The following is a 25849-nucleotide window of genomic DNA, read 5'->3' as shown; positions in this document are numbered from 1 at the left end:
GGGGACGGCGCCGGGGACGCCCCGCGGGGCTGGCGCGAGCGCGGCCCGGGCTCCTGCGGCGACGGCGAGACGCGCGCGGCGGCGGCGGGGCCAGGGAGGAGGGGGCCGCCGCCTCCGCGCCGGGGCGGGGCGGGGGCGGGCGGCGGGAGCGCGGCCCCCCTGGCCGGGCCGGGCGCCGCTGCGCACGCGCGGCCGATTTCAAATCCTCACGCGACAGCGCCGCCTGGGCGACCGCGCCTGCGCACGGCGGCGGGCGGCGGCGGGCGGCGGCGGCCTCCTCCTCCTCCTCCTCCTCCTCTTGGGCTCGGGCCCGCCCGAGGCGGGAGCGGGGACGCGGGTGGCCGCCGGCCCCTCCCCGCCGCCCGCGCAGGCCGAGGCCGGGGCCCGTGCGCCCTGGGCCTGCCCCGCCGCCTCCGGGCCTGGCTGCGCGTGCGCCGGGCACGAGGCCGCCGCCGGGGGGGGGGGGAGTTGCCGCGCGGCGGGCGGGGGTCCGCGGGCGCCGCCCCGGGCCGGGCCGCGGCTAGACGCCGAAGCCGCCCGGCCCTCCGCTGCGGGCCCTGCAGGCGCCCCTCCGGCGCCCGGGCCGGCACCCTGCCCTCCTCGGGGGTCTCCCGCCCGCGCGCTGCCGCTCCCCTTTAAGATGGGCGCCGGCGGCGCGGAAGACGGAGTTCCCGCGGGGAGCTCGGCGCGCTGGGAAGCCCCCCGGAGCGCCGACCCGGGTGCGGCGTCTGCCGGCCGGGCGCCCGCGCCGCCTGCGCGGTGCTCGCGTCCCCGGGACGAGGCGTGCTGGACAGCCCGCCCCGTTAACCCCGCGTTCCGCCAGGGCCCAGCAGCCGCGTCGGGGCCAACCGGGCCGGACGGTGCTGGTGCCGCGCGAGCCTGGACGGCGCCCTTCCAAGCTGCCTGCCTTGGCCGACAGCGCCTCGGCTCTGTTTTGTTTTTTAAGCACGACGGGATTAGAACTTTTTAAGGGCACATTTTACATGCTCTCCACTTCCTCTCTGCCGGCCGCAACTGCGCTCAACGCTTCAAGCATTGTACAAGCGAAGGTCAGTGTATTGCCTACTAAGCCTCTGGGCAAGTGGTGTTTTTAATAAAAATTAATATTTAGGGTCAGACAGTGTAGAAATTATGACCAAAGATTAGAACAACTACTTTAAACTACAGAAAATCACACACAAGCCCACAGTGGTTCTGGCCAAAATACGTGAAGTCATCCCTGCCCCTTCTCCCCATAGCCGGCACCTCCTCTGGGTTCTACTTAAACATCCCAAACCCTACAGCTAGCCCTTCCACCGCCTTCCACCCCCTACCCACCTACCCCTTCCAACCACCACTGTCTCTAGCTCATTTTAAAGCAGCACCTCCTAACTGGTTCCCACTGTCCATTCTTGTCTCCTTCAGCATTTTCTCCACTCATCGCGTTCCTCTTTTTAAAATGTCAGGTCACATCACTTTTCTGCTCAAAAGCTTCCAGTGGCTTTCTCTGGCACTCAGGACAAAACCAAACACCTTACCCTGACCTGCAAATCCCTGCTTTGTCTGGTCCTTCCTACCACCTCACCTCCCAGTGCTTGCACTAACTCAGCCTACTCCAGCCCCAAGCACAGCAGGGACACTCGTGCCTCAGGGCCTTTGCACCTGCTGTCCTGCTGCCTGGGATGCTTATCCCCAGGTAGCCACATGGCTCATCCCTCTCAGGTCTTAGCAAGGACTTCCAAGTGGCTCTATTTAGTCTACAGTCCTGTCCCAGCACCCCCTATGCCCCTTCCCTGCCTTATTTTTCTCTTAGCATGTATCTCCATCTACTGTATCTTCTCTTATTATTTATTGACCCCCTTCCCCATTAAAATGTAAGCTGCACGAGTGGAAGCTCAAGGACTGTGTGTGATGCATTTTAGGTCTTCAGTGAACAATTGTGGCATGCCCAGGGACTGACTGACACGATGGGAAAGAATTCAGGCAGTTGCGCTGGCCTCGCCTTCAGGAGCTTTTATACAGATTGCCGCTGTTTCCGGCTTTTCAGCATTTTAAGCTTTGGTTTGGTTTGGTTTTTCTCACTGCCTCATGCTCTCTCTTAGTGGTTTGCTTCTTACCTTGATTGATCAGCCATCAGTCAACTTCTTATAATTACATCGGGGGTTTTGTTGTTTATTTCATCATAAATCCTTTTTGTAAATTAGAAGCAGTATATTTCTTCTTGTAAATCAAGAAATATTACTGAAAGTAAAACATTACTGAAAGTAAAACGCAGCCCCTACAAGTCTAAGTAGGGGAGTCCTTCTCTTTGCTTACCACTTTCCACAGATGAGCCTAGAACTTTCCCTGGATGCGTCTTTTGGCCAAAACCCACTTCTCTCTCCCCCAATATTGGGAAGAGATAGAGATTATACTGGGGTTTTAATGATTTGTTCTCATGAATAGGTGGTTTCCAAAGTGTGATGATGACGCTGATGAAGATGCAGATACCTGGGGCTCACCCAGACTAGCTGAATCAAACACTAGGATTAAGGCCCAGCAATCTTCTGTGTCTTAAGTAGATTCCTTAAGTAACACTTAGGCACAGTGAACTTTGAAAATCTCTACCAAAACCAGGATTTCAGATGCTTGCAGGAGCTGAATAGGTAATGTAACTGAAAAAGGCAGAGTGTGTATCAGTCAGCTTTGCTGGGTAACAAGCCAGCCCAAATGCAGTGACTTAAAGGGTTCAGTGTTTACCATTGCTCACGTCTGCATATTAGTCAATCAGACACAGCTCGTCTTGGCTAGGTTCACGTTTATATCTACAATCAGCTGGCATGTCCCCTGAAAGAAAGCTGCCACACTGATGGGGCTGGCGGTCGGCTGGCTGATGGCTGGGGAACTGGGGTGCCTGGGCCACATGTCTCTCAGGAGCCAATGAGCTGGCCCGCCTCGTTCTCACGGTGTCTGGCCCAGGCCCAAGAAAGCAAGCAGATGTGCGCCAGGCCTCCGGAGGTGTCATGGCTGCCTCGCCATGCGGTGAGCCCCAGCAGGTGACAAAGCTCGAGGGGTGGGCAAACAGCTTCCCCCTCTCCATGTCAGGAGCCACAGTCGCCACGCAAGGGGCGTGAGACGTGGACTCCCCGCAGGACGTGGGCGAGGAGACCGTGCGTCCTGGGCAGCACCCGCCCAGGGTCAGGGGCCAGGGCCACTCCTGACCGCCGCAGAAATGCAGGGCTCACCCTGGGTGCCAGAGACCTCCTTTCACTCCAGAAGCAGGACGTGCAGAATTATTGAACCTGGAGCCTCCCTTTGGGGGATGTGGCCCTCTAGGCAGTCACCCCAGGACTCGGTTGTCACCCACGTCCACTGCCCCCTCTGCCCTCCCCACTGGCTGAGCCCCGACGCGTGCCCATTCTCCATGAGGAAACCACCTTCCTCGCACCCGAGGGTGGCTCCCGAGGCACCTGCATCACCCGGGGGCACCCGTTCTCCCTGCCAGGGCCAGGTTCGGCACAGCACGTAACTCCTAAACAAGGTCAGTGTGGAAGGCTGCTGGGACCCCCCAGGGAAATTTCTCCAGGCGAATAGAAGAGACAGTCCAGGAGAAACACCCCTCCTCACCCCAGGCACACTTTAGCCTGTAAGATGCAGCAACTCGATGCCAGGAGAGAGACAGCAAGGGGCGAGAGCCTCCATCGTCCCCGAGTAGCACAACCGACCAGCGCTGGGCCCTCTCTCCAGACCCCTCGTCATTGGACAGGACAATCTCCCTTGCCTGGTTTTGGTATTTCCTGGATGAGTCACCGGCTTACGTGCTGCAGAAAGCACCCCGATATGGCAACAAATCCAGAAAATGGTTAATAGACACAAAAGCCAGGCTGAAGTGGTCAACGAGTTGCTTTTAACTTGGGGCTAATCACCAGTCACTGGGAAAGCAAATAATCTGATGAAAGAGGAGAGAGAGACTGGACTGTCCACAGTGTGCGCTGGAGACCCTGAGTCCATGCAGGGAAGTTTCCTTCGCTCTCCTGAGAGTTCTGTCCCCGCTTAGGTGAACGCAAGACCTTTTTAAAGCAGACTCAAGGTTTGCAAGCACAAGAGGTGCTTTTTTTTTTTTTTAAAGATTCACTTTATTTGTTTTTCTCTCCTTTCCCCTGTTGTCTACTCTCTGTGTCCATTCACTGTGTGTTCTTCTATGTCCACTTGCATTCTTGTTGTGTGGCACTGGGAAACTGTCGCTTTTTTGTTGTTGCTGTTGCATCATCTTGCTATGTCAGCTCTCCATGCGTGTAGCACAACTCCTGGGTGGACTGCACTTTTGTCACGTGGGGCAGCTCTCCTGGTGGGGTGCAGTCCTTGCACATGGGGCACCCCTACACAGGGGACACCCCTGAGTGGCGCAGCACTCCTTGCGTGCCGCAGCACTGCACATGGGCCAGCTCACCACACGGGCCAGGAGACTGGGTATCAAACCCTGCACTCTACATATAGTAGGCAGACGCTTTGTTACTTGAGCCACAACTGCTTTCCAGGAGGTGCTCTTAAAGGAAATCCTGGGAGTGTCATTTAATGTAAAATACAGAATTTTTTACTTGTCACTAAGTATGGCCATCTTCCAACTTTCACAACAGGGGAGAGAGTATATCATGAGCTCCATGGAGCCACTCCCTGGCTTCAGTAGTTGCCTCATGGCCAGTCTCAGGTCCCCCGTGTCCTTACCCACTCCCCCCTACCCTGGTTAGGTTGAAGCAGATCCCAGGTACCACGTTCATCCACAAGCATTTCAGTGTGTACTTCTGAAAGAGAAGGGTCTTTGATTAAACACAACCATAACCCTAACCTCACACCAAGGTATCAGTGACAATGCCTTCATGCTGGAGAGCAGATTATGCTGGACTGTCTCAGATCGTCTAACAAGACATTTAATTCTCTGCTCAAACGAAGATTCCAAAGAAGGTTGGTTGATTTCCATCATCTTATAAAGCTTTCAGTCTATGGTTGCTCCTGCCATCGTTTTCCTTTTCCGATCTGTCATCACAGAACGTGGTTCCCAAAGTCAGGATGCCGCCAGTCACAACTCCCTAAGGTGCATTTAACACGTTCCGCTGTCCTGTCTCTTCTGTACTTGGTTGTTGGGTCTAGAGCCCTGACGGAAACCAGGTTCGGTCTGTTCTTGGCGCCCTGACCGAAGCCTCGCAGTGCCTGGCGCTCGCTTGCCGAGATCTACGCGCCTTCACCGGGCGTTGCCAGAACCTTGGGCCTGTTGTTTCCCTGGGACAGAGCCATCACTTTACACAGCGCAGGCCTCCTGATACTGCCCCTCCCCATGTAACAGGAGACACCAAAAGGACCTGCAGCTCATCAGGCCTGACTCCTTTCCAGAGGATGAGACCAAGGCCCTAAGAGGTCCTGAGAATTGGTCAATGGCAAAATAATAATGCAGTGGCTTTCGTGGCATCAGGCTCCCTCTTAACTGTGCAGATTCAGTTCTTTCACGCCATAATGTGCTCTGAGTATAGAGTGTTGAGGGCCAAATCTGAGCCTTCCCAAAACAATACAGACCACTCAAGCCCAGGAAGGGTGCCTAAAGCGGGGGTCTCAGCAAACCCAGCCCGTTAACCAGACTGTCTCCTGGAAGCTCCTCATTGGGTTGCGCCTGGGGAAGGAGCCGTTACGGGGAGCCCCCCAGTGATGCCCTAACTCCCCCTGTCCAGGAAGTACCTCCCTGACCTGGCAGACACACAGAGCCCTCCAGGCGCGGCCTCTGCGGTAGGAGAGGACACCCGGAAGGCTCCAGCCGGACCTGGCAGGGTGGGCTTCCAAAGCGGCCTTCCGGTTGGCTCCTCACTCCCCACCCGCTCAAGGAAGGCCGGAGATCACCACCCAGGTGTGTTCTCAGGTGGCCTTGGCTCCCTTCTCAGTGGAGCCACTCGGAGCGGTTCCTTCCAGTAGTCGCTCCACGGACAGCTGAAACAGCTCTTCCACGCCCAGCACAAGAAGTCGTCGGCACAGCCATAGCATCGTGGCCCGGCGGGTTGGCACTGACCCCCGCCCCCGGCCCATCTGTCCTGTTGGTGGCATCCCAATTGCTAACCGCGGCCTCAGCCCCAGCCAGCAGGCCAGAAGGCGAGGGGGAGGCGTGGGGCTGGGGGCTAAACTGTGTCCCCCCCAAAAGCCGTCTCCACGTCCTCGCCCCCGGTGCCATGATGGGACCTTGCTTGGAAGCAGGATCTCTGAAGACGTGAGCAGTCAGGAGGCGGGCGCAGGTGTAGCCCAGTGGCTGAGCGCCTGCTTCCCGTGTGCGGATCTCGAGTTCAATCCCCAGAGCCTCCTAAAAAAGGCAGTGAGCAGGTGCAGGCTCCGCGTCTGCCACCCTCCATCTACTCTGAGTTTGGCTCATCTGAGTCTGTTTCTGAGCAGGTGCACGGTTCAGACCAGTCCTAGACCTGGGTAACCTACCCAAGATAAGGCGGCCCCAGGCATGTCAGGGCTACTGCCCGTCCCAAGGGCGTGGGCTCTCAGCCCAGGGTGGACGTGTCTTCCAGGAGGCAGCTGGCCAGGCCTGGGGACATTTGGATTGTCACCCGGGGGGGGGACAGCCTCTGTGTCCCTGTCATGCCTGGCCCACCCAGGCGACTGGCAAGCTCCCTGTCCCAGTGGCGCGCTCAACAGAGGAGAGGCGGCGAGGTGCGGCATCTGCACGGCTCATGGCGGCACAGGGAGGCCGAAGGAGCACGGCCAGAACTGACCTCAGAGGGGCAGGGGGCGGCCCTGGCAGGGGGCAGGGCCCGGAGCTTGCTGTATCCCCCGCCTGGGGTGGCAGCAGGGGGCAGAGGGATCTGCTAGAGGGCCGGTGCTGCGAGCCAGGGTGGGTGAACCCACAGAGGGTCCCTGCAAAGCCATCAGCTGAGGGCGGTGGTCCCACCTGTGCTTGAGAAGCTCCGTCCACCTTAGCGGTTGGACTTGTGAGGGACGAGATTGAGGGGAGCGTAGTAGTTTGATATGGTTATGAATTCCAAAAATAGATACTGGATTATGTTTGTAACCTGGTCTGTACCTGGGCCTGATTGAGTGATGATTAGGGCTTTGATTGGGCCACGTCATTAGGGCATTGAGTCCCTGCCCCTTGGTGGGTGGGGCCTCACAGATAAAAGGCATGACAAAGGACAGAGTTGGAGATTTTGATGTCGGAGTTTGATCCTGAAGCTGGAGCCCCAGGGAGAGAGACAGAGCTGTTCACCTGATAGTCTACAGCTGACCTTGTGGAGAAAACAGAGGAGCTGAGCCCAGAGGAACCCAGGAAGCCTGAGCCCTCGCAGACGTCGGCAGCCATCTTGCTCCAATATGTGAAAATAGACTTTGGTGAGGGAAGTAACTTATGCTTTATGGCCTGGTATCTGTTATCTCCTACCCCAAATAAATACCCTTTATGAAAACCAACCACTTCCTGGTATTTTGCATCAGCACCCCTGTGACAGCTTCCAAGAGCCACTGGCACCGAGCACTCCTCTGTGTGACACGAAAGAAGCTGGGATTTTCTTCTAGTCTCCAACTTGCTTCTCTCTCTCGTAGTTGGGGGGAAGGTGCTGTTGGTGGTGCTTGCACCCCCCTTTCCAGCTTTCCAGTGAATGGAAGCGCATAGCTCTCCCACTCCCCAGCCCTCGTGAATTGTGTCTCCCTTCCTCCTCCAGTTCTCCATGCCCTGCAGAAGCCTCTGGGTGCCTGTTTTGTTCTCATGTTCAGATGGGGGGTTTACTGGGGGTGGGGATGGGCTGGAGGCACCCCTATCTCCAATAATTGCTTAATCGTTGCCTGGAGCTGTCAGCTTCTATGAACGACATTTAACAACCAGACCCAAGGGCAGCTTCCTGAACCCAGGAGCCCCCACAGATGGGGGCTGTCATCGAGGGAGAAGAAGGGTGGAGGCGTCCCCTGGGAGATGCGTCCGCCTCGGGGAGGAACCCGGCTGGGACAGCGCGGCAGCTCGCCGCAAGAGACCTCGGCAGCTGGCACAGGGGGTAGAGACTGGGGGGCGGAGGAGGATCTTGAAGGTCGGGCATCAGCATCCGTGAACATGACCTCTTCTTCCCCCGCCCTCCTTCCCTCTCTCCCTCTTCCTCCTTTCCTTCTTTCCCTCCTTCCCTCCCTTCTTCCCCTCTCCCTTCTTTTTTCTCTCCCTTCTTCCCTCCCACAAATGTTAGTTGAGGGCCAGCCTTGTGAAAGGGCTGCTCCAAGCCTGGGCACCACAGGAATGCAGCAGAGCAGGCCAGTATCACACCCACACTGAGCCACGGCAGCTGACGGGCGGGCTGCCATCCTAGAGGGGACGGGTGGAGTTGATAGCAAGGCTCCAGGGGCAGAAGGCACCAAGGACTCCTCCCACCAGAAGCACGCCCCCCCCACCCCGCCATCCCCAGGGGATGGCAGTGGCCTCAGCCTGGGGAGCCACGCCCAGGAGGAAGGCAGCTGGACAGGTATCTCACAAAGAGTCAAAAAGGTCCTAACTCCTGGAAGTGCCACGTGGCTGCCATCTTCACAGCAGCTGGAGCTCCGAAAGTGTGGTGTGAGCCACTGCAGACCACGGCCAGAGGCTCCTGTGGGTCCTCCAGTGGTGACCTGTAAGGGGGGATGGGGCCCGAGGGACAGCCCTGGACCCCCACCCAGGAGTCGAGAGCACCAGGGCACAGGCCTTCCTCTTGGCTGCCCTGGCCAAAGATGGCGGCAGTTTTCTGGAGGAAGACGCAGAAACACATCAGGTCTTGTGTAGATGATTGTACTTGAGCCAGTTGTTTAATAAATTATATATTTTTCACTCGCCATTAAACCCTTTGTCATACTAGAAAGCCCCAAGTTAAAAACAACAGCAGCTCGCTTTCAGATAGCACGCCAGGTGAGTCACTCTAACCTTCACAGCTTAGAGCACCTGGAAGCAATGGCCATTTTTATGGAATTCCAAGTTCAGGGCCCGCCAAGACATAATGAAATTTTTAAGCCTATCAAATGAACAGGAAGCAATTCTACCATCAGAACATACAGACGTGTTCTATCGATGCCGTAGTGTATCACGACCAGGAGCAGAGATCCCCGTGAACATCCTCGCCTGCCCCTGGGTTTCTCCATTCGTGCTTATTTTACTCACTCCTGCTGTTGGCCAGCACTCACTATCAGCAAGGAAATGAGAACAGGTACCCAATGTTTAAGAAAAATCTATAGGCAAGAGTGTTACTCACTGCGGTCATCCATCCATTTCCTCGAATCAGAGTTTCGGTCTGGCTGCCAGTGCCGTGGACAGCTCTGATGTGGCTCTGCCTTGAGGCTGCCCTGAGGGTCTCAGGTCTTGACCTGGACTCGGGTTTAAAGTTGTCCTCGAGATTTGCTCTTCTTGCGGGCTGGGTAAACAAATTTCCCTACGAAAGGGCTGGAAGAGGCCTGATCCTGCCTGGGAGGCTCTCAGGGCACACTTGCTTCTCTCCTACAGGCCTGGCAGGAGGCCGGTGCCTTGAGGGTGATGACGATAATGATGGGCCTCTCCCCAGGACCACAGGGGCAGGCTGGCCTTCTGGGTGGGTGTGTGTGCGCGCATGTGGTGAGCGGCATGTTTGACCCAGGCTGTACCTGGCCTACACTGTGTTGTTTAAGCCGCTTAAACATAAAGCCCTTTAGTAGTTAGTTTTTGCTCATTCATGCTGCAGTAACAAATAGCCCCAAATCTCAGTGGTTTACAGGAAGGTCACCAGCGGCAGCTCTTCTCCCTGGCGCCACCCACGCGTCTGTTCCATGCGGGAACTTGGGTGCAGAGGCAGCTCCATCTCAGGCACAGGGCCCAGGAAGACAGAGACATGGCCCAGCAGAAACGTCTCTTACCTTCTCCTCCCCGGGCAGGGTCTGTCAAATCGCCCTCCGCTGGCCAAAGCAAGCCACACGGCCGGCCCCTTGCACAGAGCCCTGCAAGCCCCCTGGGAGAACCGAAATAAAGGGGACTAACTGGAAACGCCCACCTCATCTCCCACCGCCCCTGTTGGCAAAGGAGACCCTCCGGGAGTGCCCGCGCCAGGACACTCTGTTCCAATCTGCCAGTGCGAGTGACCTCTGTGGTCCGATGGGTCGTTTAGCCACTGGTCCAACAAATGGAAGCCTCTGCTTGGCTAGTTTTAAAAACACCCATTTACAGGTCCGTTTTATAGATCATAAAATTGTTTTCAATGCAACCGGTGGATGTTCTGACCCCAAGCTGTCTGGAAACGTGTAAAGGGCTATTTCAAAACGGCCTGGATTGTGCTTTGTCTTCAGGGCAGCCCCTCTCCCGGCTCTTAGAGGGACCCCGTGTGCTGTTATTCAGTGATTCTGCACATCTAGCTGGAGATGCCGGCGCCAGGTGGGCGCCGGCACTGCGGGGGTGGACAGCGCCGCATTTGGGGAGCTCCGGCTCGGGTGACGCCCACGCGGGGGCGCGCAGGCAAAGCCTCCAGGGTCCGTGTGAAGTCTTGAGATGGCCGCGTGGCCGGCAGTGTGCACGGCTAGGCCGTGGGCGGCTCCCAGAGGCCGCTCTCCTTCCTCCGTAGAAGCTGCGCCGTGGCACGAGTGGCCTCGGCCACGTGCGCCCACGTTGGTCGCTGTGGTCGGGGTTCCCCCGCTGGCCCCCCGGCTTCGACTGAGGGGCTCTCGTCGGGTCGGGCTCTGCCAGCCCCGGCTTCCCCTGACCCCGTCCGCTTCCACCCCCGGCGCTGTCCCCTCTGCCGAGAAGGCTGCCCGCGAGCCCCACGGGCCCGGCCTGGCCGTCCCTTGGTCTTTTCCTTCACTTCCATCTGTCCCCGACTACGCTGCCCCTGCAGGGGACAGGGTCGGGGAGGCCACGCCCGCCCCCCAAGCCGAGCTCAGCCTGGCCCCGGGCGCAGTCCGGGCCAGGCCGGTGGACTGAAGGGAAGAACTGGCACCTGCCTCTCCAGCCCGGCCTTCGTTCCCTCTCCTCCCCGACCTGCCCAAGCCGGGCCCTGGGCTCGCTCTGCCCAGGGAAAGAGGCCGCAGCTCCTCAGCCCTTTCCCCGCAGCCTGCATCGGTGGCCTTGGCCTCCCCCGCCGCCTCCACAGCTGGGGCCTGGCCCCTGAGCTTGGCCCTCTGCGCTCAGCTCCGGCGCCTGGAGGCAGGGGCCTGGCCTGACACCTCGGGGGTGAGCCGACAGGCCTGGCCTCGGCGCAGGAGAGCCGGCTGCCTGCTAGAACCAAAGGGAGAAAACCTTCCTTACAGCGCTGGGTGCAGGTCTTACTTTAAAAAAAACACACCAGTTCCCAAAATAAAAGGAGAGACACCATTCACTCCAAATGGCCCACAACAGAAAATAGCTGCGAGGTCAAGGAAAGTTTTAAATCTGTAAATCTTTCAAGTTTCTCCACTTAGCCCAGGTGCCAGGCTCCTAGCCAGACGCATTCAGGGAGAGAAGGGCCTGGAAGGCAGAGACACACTTTCTTTTATGCAGGGTTGAAGACGCAAGCGGTTATTCAGTGACAATCCCAAGACTGGGAAAGCAGGATTTACGAGCCACAGGCAATCATTACGTGTGGGATGATCATTTCCAAGGAAAATGCCCCTTAAAGGAAATACATTCCAGTTTACTTTGTTTCATCTTCAGCTCAATCACATAATCGTCCTAAAATGCCCTTCCATTCCGTCTGGAAGGAAACGTGTGCTTTTCAACTGGAAAGCTACATTTTATCACCCAGTTATGGAGAATGATCCAGCTACGTGTTTCTCTGGAGAGGCTGCCTCTTGTCAGCACAGTCTGCTCAGCATATTTTAGAGACAGACATCAGAGCACGGGGTTTCTGCAAGGCACACGGCTAGTGGAGGGAGATGCGCAGACTTTCCTCTTTTTCTTTTACCACGCGTTTATGAAGAGGAGTTTGTGAAATTTAAAGTGCCACGGGAAAAGTATGCATAAATGCTCTCCTTAAGTTATTAGTGAATGAAGGCTGAAGCAGACAAATGAATCGATTTCAAGCCTGAATAATAAAATCATGGGGTGCTGCTGAAATTCCTTCAGGGGGGAGCCAGAAAGCTCTGTTCCAAAAGCATCTGATCTGGAAAATGCCTGAAGCGAACATGTTGGTGAGGGAAAGGCATCTCCAGAATTCAAATTTCTAAAATAGCTGTGAACGATTATTGCCAACACTAGCACGTTGTTAGTCGGCTGCTAGCTGACGTTTTTAAAACCTAGACAAGTTTAAATTCAAATCGCAACTGCTTAGAACCCAGTGTCTCTGGATGTCTAAACTGTGACTGATAAATTCATGGGAGAAAAAAAATTATATTTATGACCAATTTAAAACTAAATGCTACAAAAATATCTTCTAAATTTTTTATGTTTTTGCAAAAAAGAATAACTTGAGGGCAAAATGTGTATACTGTTTACAACTGATAGATCCTGAAACATAAAATAATGGCTTAATGGGTTGGTATATTATTTTAAGAATAATGATCTAAGTGAGGGGAAAAGTGACTCATTTTTCTGGCTGTGAATCATGCTTAGAATTTCTCCACCCAAGCAAATGCAGATATTAATTTCCATCATTCACATTTATATTTTATATTTAAAATCTTCATGCATTTCAAATTTACTTTTGTGTAAAATGTGAGATAGGAAATCTAATTTGTTTTTGCCAAATAATTAGTAATGCACTTCAATATATTATTTCTCCAGTTATTGAGATTATGGCATTTGAAGTTGTTATAAACACGTGAGTTTGTTTCTAAAGTTTCCATTGTGTTCCATTGATTTGTCAGTTCACTGCTCGAATAGAAAAATACAGTTTTAATTATTGTATTTCAAACTGGTACATTTGATGTCTGGTAAGATGAGCACTCGTCTCCCCAAATTGAGTGTTATTTTACAACAACAACAAAAATATCTTGATTATTCCAGCAAGTGCATTTTTCCTGATAAAAGAAAATTTTTTTCAAATTCAAAATCAAAACTCCAATAGGGTTCCATGAATTTAAATGTATCAAATTATGTTAATTGTTTAAATTTTATAAATTAATTCTACTAAATGTTATTAAATATATATATATGAATTAACATCTCTTCCTATCCAGGAATTTATTTAAAAAATTTATTTCTCAAAGTAAAATGTTAATTACTTCACATTTATTCTGTACATCATTATTTTTAAGTTCATTGCCAATGATCCCCCCCTCCTTCCCCCTCCTGCCGCCCTGCTATTTTTACTGCCTGTGTCCATTCACTGTGTGATCTTCTGTATCTGTTTCTCTTTTTGTCTTCTCTTCTCTTTTTCCTCCTTAGGATCTGCTGGGATTTGATCCTGGGGGCCTCTGATGTGGAGAGAGGCTCCCTGTCACCTGTGCCACCTCAGTTCCTGGTCTCTGCTGTGCTTCACCTTGACTCTCCCCTTCATCTCTCTTTTTGTTGAGTAATTATCTTGTTGTGTGACTCCCTTGTGTGGGCACTGGCTCACTGTGCAGACACTCGGCTCACCACAAGGGCACTCAGCGTGCTGCGTGGGCACTTGCAAGGGCGCTTGGCTCAGTGCACGGGCACTTGGCTCGCCGTGCAGGCACTGGGCTCCCACACGGGTCCTTAGCTTGCCGCACAGGCACTCGGCTCCCACGCGGGCGCTGGCTCACCGCACAGGCATGCTTTCTCTTTTTTCTTTGTTTTTACCAGGAGGCTCCTGAGATCGAACCCAGGCCCTCCCGTATGGTAGGTGGAAGCCCTATCGCTCGAGCCACATCCCTATTGCTAATGTTTTATATTTTTGTTTTATTTTGTTTGAGATGATCTTGCTGCTATGCTGGGAAGACATTGCTTTCTGTATATTGCGTGGGTAACCAACCACCCAATTAGAGTTTGCCATTAGTTAGTTTTTCAGTTGCTTTCCTTGTGCTTTTTAATCAAATCGCCTGTAAATACAAATAATTATCTCCCACTCTACCATGTGCAGGTTCAGAGTTTTCTTATTTCATTGTTTAAAATTTTCAAATCAAGGATAGTAAGCGTTTTCTCTTCTTGATTTTAATGGGAGTGCCCATATTTTTAATTTTAAATATACTTTAATTGTTGGTTTCCAATAATTTATTAGATTATTAAGAAAATGGGATTGTATTCCTAGATCTAGAAGATTTTATTTTTTTAAATTTGGAAATACATAATATCAAATACCTTTCTAATGTTTATCAAAACAATCATAGTTTTTCTCCCTTGCCATATTTATTTATTTGAGGATTATAGAACAGCTTCCTTTATGGCAAGTCACCCTCAGATTCCAACAATAAACTACTTAGACATGATGGATTATTATTTAATAGACTACCAGACAATATACATTAATATTTCATTGAAAGACTTACATATGTAACTATAAGTGAGATTCTTATGCAGTTTAAATAGTGGCATTTGTTCTTCAAAGATTTCCTGAGAGTGATCTGTAAATTATCTGCAACCTGGCTACTTATTGCAGATAGAATTTTTGACCAGTTTTTATATTTCAAGAACTTTTTCTTGGTTTTCCATTCTTATCATTTTGGATTGTTTGCATCCTTCTAGGGAAAAAACATCCATTTCATCAAAGATCAAAGTTTATTATAACATAAAATTATGTTTCTTTGTATTTCTAAAGAGGTTTTTTTGGCCTTTTGTTTTGAAGCACTCTTGCTTGTTAACTGAAGGTTCATTACAATTATCATATTCATGAACTGTGTGATTTCACAATAGAAAATGACCTTCTGTGCTCTGTTCAATTCTCTTTGCCTTGTCTATCAATCAGGGAAACAGAGCCACTGCTAGTAGTTGGGGAATTAGGGATTTATTCCAGGAATTAGGGTGGAGTTCAGGGGAGAGGGAGGAGCTAGGAGAGTTGGGGCTAGAGAGAGGGAGGTGCTAGGGAGTAGAAAGCGCCAAGCGAATGGGAGGGACTGGTAGTGGGTGGAGCTAGGGGAGTGGGGTGGAGCTAGGGAGTGGGTGGAGCTAGGGAGTGGGTGGAGCTAGGGAGTGGGTGGAGCTAGGGAGTGGGTGGGGCTAGGGAGTGGGTGGAGCTAGGGAGTGGGTGGAGCTAGGGAGTGGGGTGGAGCTAGGGAGTGGGTGGAGCTAGGGAGTGGGTGGAGCTAGGAAGTGAGTGGAGCTAGGGGAGTAGGTGGAGCTAGGGAGTGGGTGGAGCTAGGGAGTGGGGTGGAGCTAGGGAGTGGGTGGAGCTAGGGAGTGGGTGGGGCTAGAGGAGTGGGAAGAGCCAAGGTCTGGGAAGGGAGGGGAAGGACCAAGCAGCAGCTCACCTGTCTGTCCAGTGGGCAGGTGGGAGCTGGCTCCTCTGGCGGCTGAGGTGATTCTACAGAGCTAGAGCCCAAGGGGAGGGCTTGGCAAAGCCTCCACTTCCAGGGGGCTGTTGCCTGGGGGTAGCTGACGACAAGGCAGGTCCACAGCTAAGCGCCTGGCCTTGGCCTGGGGACCTGCGGCTCAGCAGGACCCGCAGGCAGGAAGGCAGGTGGGCACAGCAGGGGCGCCAGGGACGCTCACTCTCACTCGTCTGTTTGCCATTGTCCTGGGGGTCTTGGCCAGTGTGAAAAGTCTAGAGAAGAGAACAGAAGGCAAAATAATTAGAAAATTATGAAGAAATGAAAACCATTTGCAGACAACATGATTGTACATAAATAATCCAAAGTAATCTAGAAATTATTTGAATTAATAGGCAGATTTATCGAGGTTATTGGATTTAAAACATCAATATACAAAGGGTCAATTATATTGCTAAATACAAACAGTAAAGTAGAATGTGAAAAAATTTAAGGGAAACGGACTTGGCGCAGTGGTTAGGGCGTCCGTCTACCATATGGGAGGTCCGCGGTTCAAACCCCAGGCCTCCTTGACCCGTGTGGAGCTGGCCATGCGCAGTGCTGATGCGCGCAAGGAGTGCCGTGCCACGCAGGGGTGTCCCCACGTAGGGGAGCCCCACGCGCAAGGAGTGCACCTGTGAGGAAAGCCGCCCAGCGTGAAAAGAAAGTGCAGCCTGCCCAGGAATGGCGCCGCCCACACTTCCCGTGCTGCTGATGACAACAGAAGCGGACAAAGAAACAAGACGCAGCAAATAGACACCAAGAACAGACAACCGGGGGGGGGGGGGGGGGAATTAAATAAATACATAAATCTTAAAAAAAAAAAATGTTAAATGTACCATTTATGATAGCATAAAAATCAAATATCTTGAAATAGCTATAGCAGACTATAAAGCATTCTTGAGGGAAGTTAAAGAACTCCTATGTAAAATGAGGGACGTGCCTCCTCTATAGCCTGGAAAACCTGGAATTGTGAGGTTTTCAATTTTTCAAACCGATCTACAGGTTAAACCCAATCCCAAGTAAAATCCCAGGAGGATTATTTGTGGAAAAATCGGCAAAGTGATTCTAAACTTTAAATGGAAATGTAAAGTGCTACAACAGTCAAGGCAAACTTGAATTAGAACAAGGGTGGATTCCTTTTGTTCCAGAAATCTTCTTTCAACTTTCAACCTGCTGGTAAAAGCCTTTTGTAGGCATGGCTCTTGCAGATAGCACGTACTTGTATTTGTTTTAATTATCATTCAGAAAGGTGTCTCTCACAGCATGGTGTCTTATATCGGTGTTAGTCATCCAAAGGAGTGCAGATGCAAATACCAGAGCTCTGTTGGCTTTTATAAAGGGTGTTTATTTGGGGTAGAAGCTTACAGTTACAGGGCCCTAAAGAGTCCAACTCAAGGCTGCTCTCTCACCAGTCAGCTGCCAGGTGTTGAAGCAAGATGGCGGGCGATCTCTGCCTGGTCGTTCCTTCCTCTTCCTCTTAAGGCTCCGTGGGTGCAGCTTCTACCCATCTCAGCTGTAGGCTGGCAGAGGGCTCATCTCTCTTCCCAGGGCTTTAGCTGTTTGAGCCTTCTCTTTTCTGACACATGGCAGGACCAAAATAGCCAAGTTCTTTCCTCTTCCATATCTTCTTCTGTGTGTCTTCTAGAGTGAGTGTCCATTTATATAGCCCACCAAGGGGGCGAGGACTCAGCCTGAGTCATGCCCTACTGATGTGGTGGAATCAAAGCCCTAATCTTGATTTAATCAAGGAAATGTAAAACCTTTGAATTTAATGCAATTAAAGGGTATCACACCCAGAGGAACAGACCGGTTTACAAACATAATCAATGCATATTTTTTGGAAGTCATAAATTATATGAAACTGCTACAATATCATTTATGTTTTTTGTTCCAACTAATAATTTTTTACATACTTCTATCATCTTATTCTTTGGGTTTGTTTTCTATTTCCTGGTAGCTTTTTCCCTCCTTTAAAAAAGTTTATTTTCTGAGGTGGAAAGTATGCTTTATAGTGTCTAGTCATTTGAAGTCATTTACCCTTGCTTTTAATTCTGAAAATAGTTATATTGATGGTTTTTAATATAAGTTTCTGAGTTAATCTTCCCTGATTTCCAGAGTCAAGGTTTAAATGTTGTTTTCAGATTTGCACCTCCGGCTCCCTCTCACCCCTGCCCCCCCATGTACACCTGCACTTCAGCATGTGCATATACACACCATTCATTTGAAGCAAGGACTTTACACACGTTTTTCTTCTTTTAATTCTATCTCTTCCTACCCATGTCTCCACATTTTTTATGTAATTTGGCAACTTATAGCCACCCATTTAATTTCACCCATTTAGTTTTTACATTCACAGCCTTCTCTTTTGAAAGTAAATTTTTATTTATATTTCAACAGTGTGGTGCTCCCCACTATCCTTTTTATAACTTTCTCATTCTTGGGCTCCTGCTTTTGCTTTGAGTCGTAGCCAGGAGGAGCACGTCTTCCTCTCACTCACTCCTGTCATCTGAAGAGTGAAGTGTTTGCTGTGCATTAGCAAAGTGTGTTATTGTATATTGGCTGTTTTAGCCACTTTCCTTGACTGAAAATTAAAGTAGAATAAATTGTAAATGATGTAAAAGCATAAGAAAACATATGAGAAAAGTTTTAAAAATGAAAAGAATTAGGGGAAAATCATGCTTCCAGGCATCAAAAATGGCTTTGCAGATACAGAAATCAATACCTAATAAATAAGTAAAATAGGGAGTGCCAACAGAAACCTCTGTAGATGCGGCATCTGATATATGCAAAGAGGTGATATTTCCAATACTTGAGAAACGGATACAGTATTGGCTGGTTTAAAAGGAAAAAAATGGTTAAATCCTTACTTCTTGCCACCCACAAGAAAGGCCTGATGTATTATTCATTAAGAGATTCTTTAAATGAAACTATAAATATTTAGAAGTAAGTATAGGAGAGTATTTACTAGGCAGTCTTTTTCTTTTTGACTTCTAGATTTGACATTGTATTTAAAAAGATCTTTCCACATGGATGATGGATGCAATCCTGCTTGCAGCTGTAGGCACTCTTGGCTCCCTGGTGTGGTGGTTGACCCTCTTCACCTCCCTGCTATCTGTCTAGGGTAAGCCCAACAAACCAGAGGGTAGGAGCCGCAAGTCCGCTGAGGCCCAGGACCTGGCTGTCCCATGGACAGCTCAGACTCAGATCTCCTGAGTATACACCAGCCCCTGCGCCAACAATGGTACTGGTAAAAGTAACAGAAGAGGCATGTGTAGGAAGGTCACATCTGAGTCCAACTCCATCACACTCAGGAACACAAACTCCAAAGTAGGGCCAACTAAGCCCTCTCTTGATGTAGAGGGAGACTAGACATAACCATCCCAGGGTCCACAGGATGGAGGAATAGGGTATGGATTACAGTGGACTTACTGGTGTTCTGCTGGGGAACTGTTGTGATTAGTAAGGGAAGAAACTGTAGTAGTGATGTGGAGAGGGCGGCCATGGTGGCTGCTGAGGGTAGGGAGAGGGAAGAAGAGATGTGATGTGGGGGCATTTTCAGGATGTGGAGTTGTCCTGGGTGGTGCTGCAGGGATGGATGCTGGATGTTGTGTGTTCTGTCATGGCCTACTGGACAGATTGGGGGAGAGTGTGGACTACAATGTGGACCACTGTCCATCTGGTGCAGTGGTGCTCTAGAATGTATTCACCAAATGCAATGGATGGGCCGCAATGATGGAAGAGGTTGTTGATGTGGGAGGGGTGGGGTGAGTGGGGTGGGGGGTATATGGGGACCTCATATTTTTTTAAAGTAACATTTAAAAGAAAATAAAGAAGGAAAAAAATAAAAAATAAATGAAACACCCCCAAAAAAAAGATCTTTCCTACTTCTAAGACATAAAAACTGAACATCTTTTCTTGGTAAAAGATACTATGAAAATGTTAAAAGACAAAAACAAACAAAATATTTGCAATGTATCTGACATAGATGTAATGTACTTACTATGTAAAGATCTATATAAAATCAATGAAAGAAAGGGATAAGCATTTCCAGTAGAAAGACGGGACAAAGGAGGATGCTGTCCCTTATTCACAAAGGTGGGGGAAGTCATCGCCCATTCACGGTAGTGAGTGGCGTGGGGAGGAGCGTTCAGCTACGTCTGTCTGACGTCAGTATCATTCCACCACCAAGAATCTCCCTTACAGAAACACAAGCCACAAGTGGCCAAAGGGATATGGATATGTGTGGTAGCTTGACATTCTTTATCAATTCTGAAAAGAGAGATTATGTTTGTAAACTCCTCTAGGAGTGATATACTTTGTATTAGATTCAGCTGAGGTGTCTCTGATTAAATTATGTTAAGATTAGCGCTCTGATTTGACCACATCAGTACGGTATAACTCAGGTTAAGAGCCCACCCCTTGGTGGGATATATAAATGGGCATTCACTCAAGAAGACTCACAGAAGACAATAAATGAAAAAGAAAATGAGCTCCATAGGTGCCAGAGGAGAGAACCTTGATCTTGCAGCCCTGGGAAGAGAGATGAGCCCTCTGCCAAGCTACGCTGAGATCGGAAGAAGCTGGGCCACAGAGCCTTAAGAGGAAGAAGGAAGGAGAGACCAGGCAGAGACACCCACCATCTTGCTTCAACATGTGGCAACTGACTTGGGTGAGAAAGTACCTCTTATGGTGCCCTAAGTTGGACTCTTTAGGGCCTTGTAACTGTAAGCTTCTGTCCCAAATAAATACTCTTTATAAAAGCCAACAGATTTCTGGTATTTTGCATCAGCGCTCCTTTGTCTGACTAATACAATATGCATCACAACGTAGTTTCTAATAGTGAACGTGCAAAGAGACAAAATATACATTTGTTGAAATTAGATTAAATACAATATTTCATCCACATAAAGGGATACTGTGATACCCTTTTGAAAAGAATGAAAATAAGATACAATGTGTCTTAGTTTCCCAACTGCTAAAACAAATACCATGCAAAGGGTTGGTTTAACAACAGGAATTTATTGGCTCACCATTTCAGAGGCTGGAAGGTTGACTTCCTCCTAGGGTTAGCCTTCTTGTGGGTTAACAATCTTTGGTTCCTTGGCTTTTCAGTCACATGGTAATGTCTTCTATCTCTTCCAGGTTCCAGCTGACTTTTGCCTTCTTGTTCCTCCATGTGGCATTCTATACATTCTCTACACAAAGCCTCTAGGAAAAGGATTAAGGCCGAACCTCATTCAGGTGGGCCACATCGTAACTAATGATAGCATCTTCACAGGGTCCTATTTACAGTGGGGCCACACCCAGGGGATAACCAAGAGTGAGAACATGCTGATTTCCCCCCTCCCACCCCCCGCCGGAGTACATGATCAAAACTACTGCACAAAGCAATCTACTTTGTAGGATACCATTTGGCTAGAAAGCAAGAGAGACAGAGGGGGGAAGGAAGAGAGCGAGGAAAAATAATATAATATAAAATATAATGTAATATAAATAAAATATAATATGCATAATGTTGGCATATTAATTTCCTATTGCTGCTGTAATGAATTCTCACAAACCTAATGTAGCAGTTTGATATTATTGATGAATTCCAAAAATAGATATGGATTCTGTTTGTGAACTTGTCTTTTCCTCTGGACACATTAGATTTTATTAGACTCAGAGGTTTCACTTTTACTTGATTAAATAATGATTGAGGCTTTGATTGGGCCACGTCAATAGGACGGTGAGTCCCCACTGCCGTGGCGGGCAAGGACTCACAGAGAAACCGCACCACAGAGAAGGGAGGTGGGCGTTTTGATCCTGGAGCCTGGAAAGTAAACGCACAGAGAAGCACATATGTGAGGAAGGTGCAATTAAACACAGCAGAGGCCCTGGGAAGAGAGGTGAGCCAAGAGCTGGCCTTGTGGAGAGAGCGAGCAGCTGAGCCCAGAGAGAAGCAAGGCTGGGAAGAGAGGCACCCAGGAAGACTGAGCCTTCGCAGACGTCGGCAGCCACCTTGCTCCAACACGTGGAAAAAGACTTTGGTGAGGGAAGTAATATGCTTTATGGCCTAGTGACTGTAAGCTTCTACTGCAAATGCACACCCTTTATAAAAACCAGATTTCTGGTATTTTCTATCAGCACCCCTTTGGCTGACTCACAGACCTAGTGACTTTAAAACAAGATAAAGTTGTTCTCTGCAGTTCTGAAGGTCAATATCCTAAGCCTGCTTCCCTGGGCTAAAGCCATGGTGGCGGCAGCCCTGGCGCCTCTGGAGCTGGAGGGGAGGATCTGTTTCCTGGCCTTTTCTGCTTCCGGGGCTGCCTGCATTCCTGGGTTTATGGCCCCTTCCTCCACCTGCAGAGCACGCCACCCCAGTCTCCGCCCGGTCAGCACACGGCCTTCTTCTTGGACTCTGACCTGCAAGGGCCCTGGCGGTTGCATTTAGGGCCCACCCAGGCTTCGAGGAGACCCTCCCCGTCTCAAGATCCTTAACGGGATCACTGCTGCCAAATCTGCTTTGCCGTGGAGGTAGCATTCGGAGGGTCTGGGGATTTGGGGGACCTTAGGCCGACCACAGTTGGGAAGAAGTACATAAACATGCAGAATTGCTTCCAAGGGGAGGGGTTTGGAGAGGAGGGAGGTGCTCAAACCCTCTCCCCAGGCTCCGTGTCTCCCTGTCTCTCTGTGTCTCCAACTCTGTCCCAGTCTCTCACTACTGGGCACAGATCACTTTTCTAATAAAAGAGACAAAAGTCAAAAATATAAAAGGAATTTTAAAGAATTTTAAAGGGCAGAAGTCCCTCAAGTTTCCTCACCCTCCGTCCCGACGGCTGGGTTTGCCCCTGAGAGGCCGGCGAGCTGGAGCAGCAGCTGACGGCACCCGAGCCCGGCTGTGGGCGTGCCCGTGTGTGCGTGTGCGCACGTGGGTGAGCAAGTGAGAGCCTGTGAGTGTGTGTGGGAGGGTGGAGGAAACAGTTCCGTTTAGGGAGCATCTTTTTTTTAAAGCTGAGAGAAATATGAAATGGTTGCATAACTTAAACGTTTAACAGGCCTCTCTGTATGTTCGCTTCCCGGGCTCCAGGAAGGGCAGGTCTGGAGACACACACAGTGCCCCTGAACCTCAGTAACTACAAGATGGGACTGTCCCCATTTCGCAGGCAGGGAAACTGAGGCGCAGGGAGTTTCGCGCTCGCACAGCCCGAGCCTGAAGCTGGTCTTGCCACCTGTGCGCTGCCCCTGTGCTGGCTGCTTGCTTTCTGGGCACGCCTGGTTCCCCACACTTTGCCCCAAGGGCCCCAAGCTGCCCAGGGAGGTCACTGGACAGATGAAGACTATTCCTACTTAAACTTACGGCCACATATTTTCAACTCGTGCCTAAATCTGTCAGTAGACGGTGCGATCAGCTTTGAAATATAGTCACGTGTCAGTGGCAATTCTGCTGAATTCGGTTTTTTGGAATGGGTCTTGCTGAAATGCCTGGTAGAGTCGGCCGTACAGTCTTTATTGGGTAACTTCTGGTCCAAGGACCCAGGCCTCTGTCCATGGTGTTACAACTCTTCCCAGATACTTGAGAAAGCTCTGCTTTTCAGAAATGGCTGGGTGAAAGCAGCATGGAGGACCGTCCAGCTTATACTCTAGACCCACCAAGAAGAAAAAAGTCATAGGCTAACCCAGAAGGAGTCCAGCCTGTGCTGGGCATCCGATGCAGATGGACCTTGGCTCTGCCCTCTGGGTGCACCAGGGTCTGAGCAGGGCGGCCAGGGCCAGGCCAGGCCAGGCAGGGAGCTTTGCACAGGGCCTGGCCCTCTTTACAAAGGCTTTCAGGGAAGTGGATGTGGCTCAACAGATAGTGTCCATCTACCACATAAGAGGTCCAAGGGTTCGATACGCAGGGCCTCCTGGCTTGTGTGGTGGGCTGGCCCATGTGCAGCGCTGATGCGCGCAAGGAGTGCCACCCCATGCAGGGGCACCTCCTGGGAAGGGGAGCCCCATGTGCAAGGAGTGCGCCCTGCAAGGAGAGCTGCCCCACACAAAAAAAGTGCAGCCTGCCTAGGAGTGGTGCCGCACACACGGAGAGCTGATGCAGCAAGATGATGCAACAAAAAGAGACGCAGATTCCCAGTGCTGCCAAGAATGCAAGCAGACACAGAAGAACACACAGCGAATGGACACAAGAGAGCAGACAATGGAAGGGGGGGGGATAAGTAAAACTAAATCTTTAAAAAAAAGAATTAACAAATGATTTTGATTACTGAAACACTATATGGTTTCCTTTTTCTTACTTTTCCAGTGTATCACAGAATAGCCAAAGTTAATAACTGAAATTACTGAAGTTCCTTAGACTTATCTTATCTTGTTTATAGTCATTTCAAACTAGGCTCACCCTTGAATTAATAAAGAAAATCAATCCTGTTTAAACTCTTCCAAAAAATTGAAGCAGAGGAAAAATTACCCAACTTATTTTATGCATCCAGCATCACCCTAATACCAAACCAGATGAAGATGTTACAAGAATAGAAAATTATAGACCAATCTCTCTAATGAATATAGATGCAAAAATTCTTAAAAAAATACTTGCAAAATCAACTCCAAAAGCATATAAAAAGAATTATACACCACAATGAAGTGGATTTTTTTCCTGGTATGCAAGGGTGGTTCAACACAAGCAAATCAATTATCATAATACTACACAGTAACAAATTGTAGGGGAAAAAACCACATGACCATCTCGATTGACCCAGAAAAAGCATTTGACAAAATCCAGCCACCTTTCTTGATAAAAACACTTTGAAAGACAGGAATAGAAGTAAAATTGTACAACATGATGGAGGGCAGATAGGAAAAACCAGAGCCAACATCATGCTAAATGGGGAAAAGGGGCACGCCTCCCTCTAAGATCAGGAGCAGGACAGGCATTCACCGTCACCCCATGTCAACATTGTGCTAAAAGTTCTAGGTGGGGAAGTTGGGCCAAAAAAGGAATAAAGACATCCGAATAGAAAAAGAAGAAGGAAGCCTCTCACTATTCATAGACAACATGATCCTATATTTAGAAAATTCTGAAATCTCCATGACAAAGCTCCTAGAGCTAATAAATGAGTTTGGCAAAGTGGCAGGGTACAAGATCAACACACAAAGATCAGGAGTGTTTCTATACAGCAGGAATGAACAACACGAGGAGGAAATCAAGAAAAAAATTACCATTTACAAGAGCAACAAAAAGACTCACATATCTAGGAATTAATTTAAACAGGGCTGTGAAGGACCTGTACTCAGAAAACTATAAAACAGTGCTGAAAGAAAACGGAAACGTGGGACTCTATAGTGTAGAGAACCCTCTTAGAGGAAGTGAGTATGGTTAATAGCGCAACACAAAAATGTTTTTCTTTAAAACAGAACAAATGTTCATTAATGTTGCAAAACGTTAATGGTAGGGTGATATTTGGGAAAAATACAACCTATGTAAACTCTGGATTGTCTAGTATAGTGATATATTAATAATCTTCTAGCAGTGGTAATAAAGGAAGTACGTCTAAGTGAAAGAAACTAGACACAGTACTGCATATTGTTTGTTTGACTGCAACTACACAAATGTAAATACAAATAAATTTTAGAGGCGGAAATAGTGGTTATGTGTGGCTAGGGAAGGACAGAGCGATTGAGGGGTGACTACTAAGGGGTGGGGCTTTTTTCTTTTTGGAGTAATGAAGAAGCTTTAGTATTGATTGCAGTGATGAATGCGTAACTCAGAGGTGACACTAGATGCCACTGATTGTTCACTTCAGATGGATTGTATTGCTTACAAATATGTTTCAATAAAATTGATTTAAAAAACAGGAAGAGAGATATATGTATTTCCATCCTGCCCAGACCAAACCCCCTCCCAGCTCCTCTCAGCCCTGCCACCCACCTGCCTGGGCCAGGCTCTCCCCCTTGCCTGGGAGCTCGCCCCATCCACAGCTGCCACCCCTCACCTGCCCTGCTTCCACCTTTAGGTCACTTTCTTGGAGAGGCCTTTTGGACGCCCCCCTCCCCGTTATCCCCGCCCAGTGCCCTGTGGGCGCATGCGGGCATGAGGTGGACTTTCAGTTGTACCTCATTGGCTTCTTGGCTTTCCCCCGCAAAGAGCTACACGTGGGTGGGGGCGCCCGTGCCTGCTCAGCCAAGACGTCCTCAGCAAATCACCCTCCTGGGACCAAGAGGGAGTGGATTTTCTTTCCGATTAACTGCAAATGTGTACGTGAAGATTTCTGTGCTGGTTCAATCAATTCTCCACCTTCTAAACAGATCCTGACCCATTTTTCAGAGGTTCTCGGGTCATTCCCTCAACATCGCACTTGTGTGACGTCTGTAATGGTGACGGTCAGCGTTGGGGGGAGAGTTAGACGCCGCAGTCGTGCGTTTGATTTTTTAATCACCTTCCCCCAACTTTAAACTGCTCGATAATACTACCTACTAACTGAGTGCAGACGTGAGCTCCTTCTAAATTTAAAGCGATTTGCATGGCACCCCTGGAAATAAAGTGTGATCTGAAACAGGAGCCTGGGGAGCAGGGCAG

The 25849-nt window shown here is 49.9% G+C and overlaps 1 long non-coding RNA gene across 1 annotated transcript; it reads left to right on the top strand.

Annotated features, from left to right (window-relative positions):
- The first annotated feature begins 561 nt into the window (after window positions 1–561).
- On the top strand, window positions 562–25131 carry LOC131280350 (uncharacterized). The gene is made up of 3 exons (XR_009187835.2): window positions 562–1049; window positions 13262–13388; window positions 20446–25131. It is a non-coding gene; the product is annotated as an uncharacterized lncRNA (long non-coding RNA).
- Window positions 25132–25849: the final 718 nt, after the last annotated feature.

This window comes from Dasypus novemcinctus, chromosome 2, assembly GCF_030445035.2.
Source record: "Dasypus novemcinctus isolate mDasNov1 chromosome 2, mDasNov1.1.hap2, whole genome shotgun sequence".
Classification (NCBI taxonomy): domain Eukaryota; kingdom Metazoa; phylum Chordata; class Mammalia; order Cingulata; family Dasypodidae; genus Dasypus; species Dasypus novemcinctus.
This window is presented reverse-complemented; position numbering and strand designations above follow the sequence as displayed.